The sequence below is a fragment of the Nyctibius grandis genome, chromosome 4 (genome assembly GCF_013368605.1).
Source record: "Nyctibius grandis isolate bNycGra1 chromosome 4, bNycGra1.pri, whole genome shotgun sequence".
Lineage (NCBI taxonomy): Eukaryota > Metazoa > Chordata > Aves > Nyctibiiformes > Nyctibiidae > Nyctibius > Nyctibius grandis.
Genome location: NC_090661.1, coordinates 28911566 through 28922050, shown reverse-complemented (window position 1 = coordinate 28922050; position 10485 = coordinate 28911566).

Genomic DNA, 10485 nt, shown 5'->3' with positions numbered 1-10485 from the left:
GAAAAGTAATAAATGTAATTTCCTCCATGAATTAGCTGTGCCACACTGGCTCCAAACGGGGTCGAAAGGAGAACAAGAAAAGAGCCACTGTCTGTTAAAAATACCAGCCCCTGACTTATCAAAGGAAGCGGGATATCGGGTCACACTTCAAAACCTAATGACAGCAGTTCAGGGGATTTGCTCAGACCCATTTCCTTAGCTCAATTTTTACAGGCCACTGGGTACCTTAGAGCGAGCAAGGAGCTCTCTGTTCCTTTGAGAAGAAGGTGACTAGAGAATAGACCAAGGGGATGGAAGGGAGGGCAAAGCAGGACACAGGGCTGTAGCCCTGGCTCAGTCGGTGCCTAAAGTGACCTTGTGTAGAAGCAGGAAGAGTTTCAGGTCAGCAGAATGTAATTACTCTGGTTGGAAAGTCGCCAGGATTCTGGCATTAACATCCCTACCGGCTGTAAAAAATGCCACAGGGCCAGAACTATAGATTTCTCCATCGCTGGAAAAACAGTGCTGGAGAGGTAGAGGAGCCTGTAAGCTTTGTGAGAAGCTTGAATTGTCATAGTGGGTGTTGCAAAAGCAGTTAGACTTCCCAAATATTTTAATTTAAAAAACATAGCTAAATTAAAGGAAAGCAGTGGATATTTCCCCCCTTTCCTCTCTTTTAGGAAAGGATGAAGAAATTCCCACAGAACTGTGGCAAATACATCCTGACGCAACAGCACACACAGATGATTTTTGTTTGCACTAGATTATTTTTCCCCCTCTCTTCCCTCACCCTCATTGCTTTTTGCAAGTCAATCTCATTCAGGACAGTCTACAGCAGACAGAATAACACTCAATTCTAGCACTGTCCTGACACCAGATGAAGACTGAGGAGCTACAGTGTCCCCACAAAACAAAGGTGAAGCTCCTTTTCCTAAGCACCTCCTCCTACTTTGCTGCAATTCAGGGGAAGCCAAACTGAGTGCCCTACACTTGGCCAAAGTTTTAACAGGACCCTCTGTAGCACAAGAGGCAAGTAATACTAATGCAGAGCATTGGGTCCTGCTGAGTTTCATTGTAAGCAGAAACATTTTGTACAACCAGGTGTGGAGGTTTCCTACACAGGTCTTCAAAATCCAGGGGCCCGATCTGGTGCCAGAGGAGAGGAAGGGACATGCTAGCACAACACCTGTATTGGATTATATTCATGATTCTCAGAAACGTACCAAAACACTTTCCAGCATGCGATCGCTTGCGTTTCAGGATTAGTCTTGAAAAGGCAGAAGCAAATTCTTCCCTTTCCTGGCACTCTCCCCTTGACCCACAGGGGATCAATCAGCTTGTAAGCTGCACAGGAAAATTTGCACACACTAACGATTCTTTCAGATACAGCATTTGGCAGGGGCTCATTAGGGGAAAAACTGGCACCGCTTTAGTCAAGGAATGGCATTAAGTTTTCTTCTTGCAAAAGGCAGAGGATATCAGTTACCAGACACAGGCATGAGTTACAAGGACAGGGTGCCCCCATAGGCAACCCTGAGGGACTTTGAGAGCCATGTGGCATCACCGTGTACTGTACGTGCAGTCACACCACATGACAAAGTTCTGGCTGTGCAGTATGGCTCCACTTTTAGATCAGAGCTGTGTCTCCTCACATGATTGTTCTACAGAAAATCTTGATAAAGCAAGATGGAACCGTCACTGTCACCATCTCTCACATCTTTCTTTTCACCTTTTCTTTTTTAAAGCCCATACTCTGAAAGCAGATCATGATGAAACAATTGTATTTTCAAAGTTAGCTTCTGTCATCCTCTGCTATAAAAGGAAATGTAACAAATGCTGAAGGCCCGAAACAGAAGCAAAAGAACCTCATTTTTTAACTGTCAAGATTTCTTAGTCTCATGGTATTAAGAGGCCTGCTCTCTAAGTGGCAAGATTGCTTGAAGGCCTTGAGGCCTTCTGCCTCAGCAGCCTGCCTTTCATACATGAGCTGCAACATCTAAACACGCTTGCAGGAACATCACGTTCTTTCATTGCTTTCCTAGAATTTTTGCTCTTATACTTGTTCTTATTTTATGAAAGCTAACAAGAGAGATGCATAGTCTACCTCTCTATGAAGGCTGTCTTTTTCCCAGGGAAAAATCTGTAAGCTATGCCCACAGTGATGTTGCTCTTGTTTGTACCCAAGAGTCAAATGAAAGCCAACCACTTGTGCACAGATTTTTCATGGAAGTGCATTTGCTACTTTTTATAACAAGGGAAACCAGGAGCAGACTGCCAAAGAAACTCGCACAACTTCAAGTGAAACACTCAGTGCTATTTCTTCTATAGGCACAAAGTTGTTCTGTCCCAGCATGCCCAGTCCTCAGAGCAGAATCCCCCCTTCCTCTATTTTGACTCACTACAATTGCATTTCACCTGTAGCATCAGCCCAGATTGAAGCCCAAACTGTTCTGTGGGTCAGAGAGAATAGTTCTACTGGACAAAATAAAAAAAAGACAAAAAAAGGCAGTCATGAGAGATCTCAAGAGTATGCAAGATGATGCCCTGCTGTAATACACAAAAACACCCCAAGAAGAGGATAAGCGTAAGCTCAAGTGAAAAGAGAAGCAGGAAAAACTGACCACAAGTTTGTATTTTGGTCAGGGAAAGGAAACTCAGCTGGTGTGGCGTTCCACTACAGACCGACATTATTTCATTCACAACACATTTTAAACGATGAAACAAAGCTGTCCGTGGAAGCATTGCCTTCCTCACAGGCACTGTGTAGGTCCAGGCCCTGCTGAGATTATATGACAGTAATTGTTTGATAATGCTCAAGCAATGTATCTCCACCCTGAACTCCCAAGCCTGTAGCTTAAGGCAGTTAGATAATCACTGCAGGTGCTGCTTTTACAAATAATAATTTTCAAAGACTTAAGCACATCTTGATCAAGGCACAAACATGCCATACATCTAAGGAAGCAGCATCATTAATCTATTAAACACTGAATAGGTGAGTTGACCCCAGACTGCAGCCTTTAAAGTATTCCTCAGTTCCTGAGGCATGAAGAAATGAAGCAAGAGTAGCAAGAAACCACCAAGGACTTCCTAGGTGCTCACAGTGAGGTCACTGGATTGCAGTATGATAGTCCCAATGGAACATTACAAAAGAGTATTTTCTTTTGTAGAATGGCAACAGTCTAATTTTCTGGCCTCCCCATGCATGATTGGGGGTCTCACATTTCTGGATGATCTGGATTAGTGTAACTTTAATCTGTCACAGCGCTCTTTTCATCACCAGCTCTGGCAGCAGTCCAGGCAGGGGACAGAAAACCTCCAACACACTTTCTTTGGGAGCCTTTCTCTCCCCATCCCCTTCATACACATGGCGAGGGAGCGTTTTCTGACTCAGAAACAAGCCTGTCTTATATTCCCATTTCCTCTGAGAGCCTGAAATAGCCACAAAGCCATCTGCCACAGGTATCATTCTTCCCATTTTATCACATCATACCATATCATTACGTGACTCAAAGGCCATAGAGTAGGCAAGTGTCAGAACCAGGAAGATGTACTAAGTTTTTTACACCTTCAAAGAATAAAAGCATTAAGCAAATACCAACTTATCATGAGCTATTTTATATGGTTCTGGTTTGCATCAGTTTTGAGAAAAAGGTGTTGACTGCATGAAGAGTCCTTCACTCTGTATCGTATTAAAAAAAGAGTGCGAGGGAAAAAAATCATCAATACTCAGTTAAAAATAAGACTCCCAACCTTTCCTTTGGTCAGCCCAGTAACTGAGAGCAGGAAACAGAGCCCTGCTCAACAAAAACTAGAATTGTGGCATTTCTCATATGGGCTGGCAGATTAAACTGTGATAGTTACAAAGAAATCCCCCTCCCCTTCCTGCAACCACCCACCGTGTCTCCCTTGAGTGAGAAGCAGCATCCCCCTTGCAGGATCAGCTGGTAAAGAGACATAGCAGCTCCTCTACCACCATCATGTATCAAAGGTAACTTCAGGGTGTGTTTTTTGGTATCTCCTGTAAACTATCAAGAGATAAGATACTCCTCACCACCAGATCCTCTTTCCTACTTAGCAGAGCCATTCAGGCTAGCTCAAGAAGAGATTAAAAGTTGTTCTCTAAGAGTTTGAGCATTGATTTTTCTCATCTACTCAGATCCTCCCCAGCCAACACCACTGCAAGGCAACAACTCTGCGGAGGGACAGAACAGCTGGGGATCCTAATCAGTTCAGCCATCTCAGCTTAATCTGCTGCCTCTATACACTAGCTGCATCATCCCTATTCTGCAGCTCTTAGCACTTATCTAGAGCTTCTGAGCACCGAGAGGCTTATGTGCCTCACCATGGCCTGTCCACGATGCAGGATGTACAGCAGAGTGGAACGCTTTGTGGGGGACACAAAAGCACCATTTGTGGTTGCAATGCTTCCTAGCTCTTATTAAAGAGAAGGATTAGCCTCTACAAGTATTCAGTCCTCTCTCAGAGTTACCCACCACATCACACACAAAACACACTCAGATTCACTCTAGAGCTGGGGCTGCTATGAAAGAGTCCCTTTAAAGATAAATTAAAAGCGTGCCATCTGTAAATAAAGCAACCTGCAGCCAGACATCTTCACTAGGAAGAAAGGGCCTCAAGCTGAAGGCAATAAAATATCTCAGTAGGACTGCTGGAGTTTAAATTCCCTCTTTGAAGTACCACACAGTACTGTTGTTATGTATGCTAATGAATAGCTCAGCGTTCTCAGACTAGTTAAGTACTACAAGGAATTAGAGATGCCATGTGCCAGCCACTATTTTTTGTGAAGTCACTGGCAAGGCTTTTGCTGTGGTTTGACTCTCTGAAGCCTTAAAAGTGACATTGCAGAGGGTTTCCATAGAAGGAGGGAAGGAAGAAAGTGGAAGCAGGTGTACTGGATAAAGAATGAAACCCCTGCAATTTATTTCTGAAGAGTGCTGAGCACTAATTTCAGCAGCAGCAAACACAAGTGTTCAGCAGCACTCTGGATAAGCACGTGCAAATAAGGATCAGTGAGAGACATGTAGAAATGCAAGTTACCTATTCTCTAATCCCTCTTACTCGTTTTGGTTATGTTCGTTTGCAAGAGACTAAGGTCAGAGAAAGCATTTAGGTATACTGTAATCAGTAACAAATCAACTGCTTTTGAACCTCTCTGCTGTCTAAAAAAAGACTGCACAGGACATATTTCACAGGAGGTGCACTGTATTACCAGGTGGACCAAAGCCAGAAGTCAAAGCCAGGATAACAGCAGAGAGAAAATAACTGTGATAAGCTATAACAGCAGCTCAGTGGCTTCTAAGCTTAGCCTCACTTTTGCCAGCAGGAAAGGTTCTGGATACTGCTTCACTGAACACACTGCCTTAAGCAACGCAGCCTCATTCATTTGAGCATCTGTTTCACCTTCTAAAGAGCAGCATTTTTGGTCTTGTATGGGCTTGAAGTGACACTACACTGCACAATAGCCTTGAGAACACGCTCAAGGAAACTTATGGAGAGGGATGCTCTTAAAAACATTAAAGCCCCTCTGCTTTTGTTTCTGTACTCTAGAGGCACTATTTGTCCCCTAAATAAACCCTTACTCTCCATTCCTTGACTTAAAAGGTTGATGTAAAAGCTCCAGTACATCTTGTGAAGCACTGTAACTAGTGTGACAGCCTCAGTCTACATGTGGTCCCTGGGAATTCAGTGGCAGGAGCAGTCTGGCTCAACCTTCCTCAGGAGAAACCAAGCTCAGCAGCATTACGCTCTGCCAGCAGTCAAGTAACTCAGTTCTACCAGCTAACAAATGCAACTGTCTTTTGGAAAGATTAATGGGGTGGGGGGAGATGGACACAGTTCAGACTCCAGCTCTTCTCCTAGAAAGTCTCCCTTCCCCCCACACACATACCCCTAACCCACCTAAAGAAGTTCCCTTTGAGAACCAGGGGCACCTCTCCCCAATCTCTGCTGCCCGACAAAGAGCTCTGCCTTTTACCAACAGCCTGTGCTGTTACCATCTCCCAAGTGGCCTGTGCAGACTCAAAGAAGCAGTCCTGCCACAGTGTGCCCCAATTTCCCCCATGGCTGAGAATCGTTAACCCTGCAGCAATACTGCACCTTGAAGTCTGCTGGTTACCCTGGAATCAGTTAACACCAGGCAGGTCTCTGGGTAACAGCAAAGAAGTAGTATTAACAGACAGTGGTCTTTGGGAGAAACGTAAAACCCAAGAACACACCCGCCCCCCCGCACTCTTGTTTTTACTTACACTCTGATCAGTTCCAAGAAGTCTGTTTTTCAGCCACCATGCTGCTGTCAGGATACACACAGTCTCGTAGTTGACTCCCATTTGTCATGATTATTGTTTCCACCAAGAGAGATCCTGCCTTAGGAATACACGTTATCTTTACATATCCAAACTCACAGCAGCCTGAGATACAGTAAACTAAATAGCTCACCATCACCAACAGATGAAAGTCCTTTTCCCACCTTTTCCCTCCCTACATATTCCTTGTCAAGTCTTATTGCCCACTGGTGTCATCCACAAGCCAGAAGAAATGAATACCAGCTCAGATGCACATGAAATCTCTGCCTCAGGCTTTCCTCCCTCCCTGCAAGGCTTCTGGGCAAGACTCAACTTAATCAAAGGTCACCTGTTCAACAGAATGGCTAAAAGCTCCTCTCTCTCTGTAGAAACACTGGCGTCTCTAACATGGGAAATGGTTCAGCCATTCTCTTCCCAGAAAATAGACAGAACATGTTAATAAGTGTCTCACAGGCACCTACAAGGATAGCCTGTGATGTTGCGGTGGTGCTAAATTAGAACAGTCGTAGGTACGCTCCGAAAGATACAAGGACCTTGGGGTTTTTTCCCCCACGGTAACTACTGTGACTAGTTTTCACAAACAGTTGCAGAAGTCTAATTAGAGAAGATGGCTGTTATATGAATTAGCATTTGGACTCGCACACGTCTAACGAGCCCCAGCATCAGATGAAGTTTTCCCTCTGGACACAGCCTCCCCAGTTTTTCTTTCACGTGGATTCTGTAATATCTCAAACTATGGAGCCACAAATGCGAGCCACTCCCCATCACCTATTTTCAGGGAACTTATAGGAAGTCAGTATCTTTACAATGTATGTGTCAAATAAAATTGCACTTGGCAAATAGATTCAGAAATTGTAGAGGGAAAACACAGACACAGAAAAAAAAATAAAGGATATAACAAATGTGCATGAGCTCAGATGCCCAGGCATCATTTCCTTAGAAACCAGGCTAAGGACAGGAAAATCCTGTAACCAACAGCAATGTCTGTAGCAGAGCATCAAGATTTAATAGTACAGCCTTGTGCCTTAGAGTATAAGGTCAAAAATAAAAACCCTCCCTTTCCTCCAGATTATACAGCTGCAGCACACTGACAGGAGTAGATAGTGATTGCCTTGTAAGGTTCAGACACTAAAATTACTAGTGACAAGTGCACGGCTGCACACGATACAGATGAGATTGTGATAAACATCATCCTTCCAGAGAACTGGCAGGGGGCTGATGCATTATCAGCACCCAGGGGAAAAAGAAAGGATTCTCAGGGAAATCATCTGCATTTACTATTCCATGGAATTAAGTCCAAATTTCAAAAAACCCCATCTAGGTCTTGAACAAAGAAAGGGATTTCACAAAGCAAAGGGGTTTGATGGAAACTTGTCCACCACGTCTACCAGCCCACCTGGCAAATAAATGGAGAACAGCCCAGCTTAGCACCTACTACACCTGTGTAAGGCTACTTTTTGAGAAAGTTCTTCAACCCAAATCCTTTGCCAAAATTCAGAGTGAATGGCACCAAGATGATTTTTGGGTGTTACATGGCTTGTTTCATATAGGGGTAGTTACTAATGGAAACAGTCTAAATGCATATAGATTTCAAACAGTAAAAATCCATACGACAGGTCTTGTGTAGCATAGGAAACCAGTGAGTTATGAGTTATATAACTCCAGTAACACTGCTCTAGAGCATGTCAGAGAAGACTTCTTCCTGCAAGGACTCCAGAATAGTTTAGATGTAGACTTGTATGTGGTAATGGTGCGGCTGTCTCAATGTGCAAAGCAGCAGCATTGGGTTGAAGAACTCCAAAACACATGGAAGTAGAAAGTCATTTTTTCAGACTAGGCATTGGACAGTGCAAAGGTGATGCTAGTCCAAGGATTTTCCTGCCTTGTGGTAGAGCTGGGGAAAATTGTCTCAGAAAAGAGAGAAGGGAAAGTATTTCTGACCACATTGGTTGGTTAGCGGTGTGGATCACAACAGGATTGAATGTTCATTCCTAGCACTCTGGGAACACTCTCTGGAAAAAATCTTAATCTGTCAGTGGTGGAGAGCATGTGTATCTTCCAAAATCTTAACAGCAGCCAGAAGAAATGGGTTCCTCCATTACTATTTCTTTAACTCAAGACAAGGTGCCCAGTTGTCCAACAGTGCAATCTTTGAGCCAGTGGAAACAGAAAAAAACATGAAACCTGTTCACAAGCTGATTATTATGCAGATCAGCAATCGTTATCCTTTCTCTCATTACCTCAAATGCTTTCTGCCATCTGTTGGTAACAAACCTGCATCTGGCAGATTACCAGAGGAGCCCTAATCAATGGGTAATTGGGGTAGATGATTGTGTGGACAATCCTGGCAATGAAAGCACAGAAAGACTTAGAGCAGGAGAAAAGTTTGTCTGTCACAAGTGTGAGATCCTACATCCAGCGTTTCTCTGACATTCTGACAGAATTCCTTCTTGTTGGGAAGAGTGTGGAGCAGGGGGAGACACAGATTTGTCACAGGCAATGGGATGAATTATACCAGCCTCTGTAATGATACCTCAAGCAAAAGGTTAATTTCCAACAGATTATGCCAGCAAGTGCTGCCAGGAGAGGCACAGAGCAGGGCAAGCACAAACACGCATGAGTTTGCATTTCCATGGTTGCCTCTTAGAACCATCTGTTAATGAGATGTAGAGGATGCTACGGACTCTTTCGAGTAATAGCTCTTAGTCTAGTCTCTTAGTACCTTCTGATAAGAAATGCTCAAAACATGTCCCCTGCAGGTTTTCCTTCTCCAGCTGTGTATTCATAGTCCTGTTCCATTCTACATAGTCCTTCCAAGTCTTGATTACAGCAGCTCAGATATAATGTTCGCATTATTCCTCTCACTTCCAAAAGAAACAAAGCTTTTTAAATCACACTTACTGGTACCAAGCTCCCAACAGAGACATACTGACAGATTTCAACTGAATTTCAGAATGAGAGAGTATCAAAGTTACCAGATTCCTACAAGGTTTTGAGGGAAACGGCAGCTGGGTGGAACAGAGAAACCCAACCAGCACCTCCACTAAGGGAAAGCAAAGGGGAATTTGCTGCTCTGCGTTCCTGTCATTAGCTGGCTGGTTGGTCAGCACATGCTTTGAGCTACTCTACACACATGGAGCTGTCAAGTGACTACCACTGCTGCTGTCCTTCTCTACCATGAGTACCTAGACAGTAAGAGACAAAAGTGTAAGTGGTGATTGTAAAGACCTCTTTAAGAATCAGACTTTATTGATTCACCTTTCAAAGAACGAATCAAAATAAAAACAGTACTGTGCTGTTTGAAAGATGGAATCCATGCTGTCTGCCCTTCTGCCACTGTATAGACCCAGAGGACAATTTAAACCAGAAAAATATTCAGAGCATTTGACCCTCTCTAATCACATTGTAATGGTGCTTGAGATGTCAAGATAGCGGAGTTTAACAATGACACAATACATCAACAAGGCTAAGAATCTCCCAAAACTAGATGGAAGGGCTTGAAAAAAAGCAGTGCCTTCCCCCCGCCCCCCCAGTAACTGTGACTTACAGGCCACTGCTGTGTTATACCTGCTTGAGCTGGCCCCAGCAGCTGGGAGGGTACATACATAACATCTACTGCGCAGACACCACCCTGGGAGTGTTGCATTCATTGGAGCATGGAAGGAACAAGGAATTCTTGTAGTAAGTAAAAAAGTGGCCCAAAGAAAAGAAGGAAGTAGAAATCCCTATAAATATCCAAATGCTGCCAATGCCCACGCATGCTGGGCTAGGATCCAAAGTAACTGTTTCGGGGCGATAAGAGTCCTTATTAGGCACCTGAACATGGGAGAGGAGCACCAACACCCAAGCTAAGATGTTAATGAGACTGTGACAGAAAAACAACATCCTCAAGTGATCTAATATCCAGGCTGCTGTGACTAAAAAGTGAGAATGAATCTTTACTATTCAAAGGGACTAGAAGGAAACAGAGGAATGCAACTGAAAGTTGGTTTTAGAAGCATGTTCCCAAGAGATACAGATCTAATTTCCTTCCTGCTATTAAAGGAAAGGGGTGACTTTGATATGTATTGGATTACCATTAGGGCAGAGAGCAACACCCCCATTATTCAAATCCAACAACTTTTATTTTATTTTATTCAGCATTTCAGGGACATTACTGCAATCTCCATCTCACAGCTGCAGC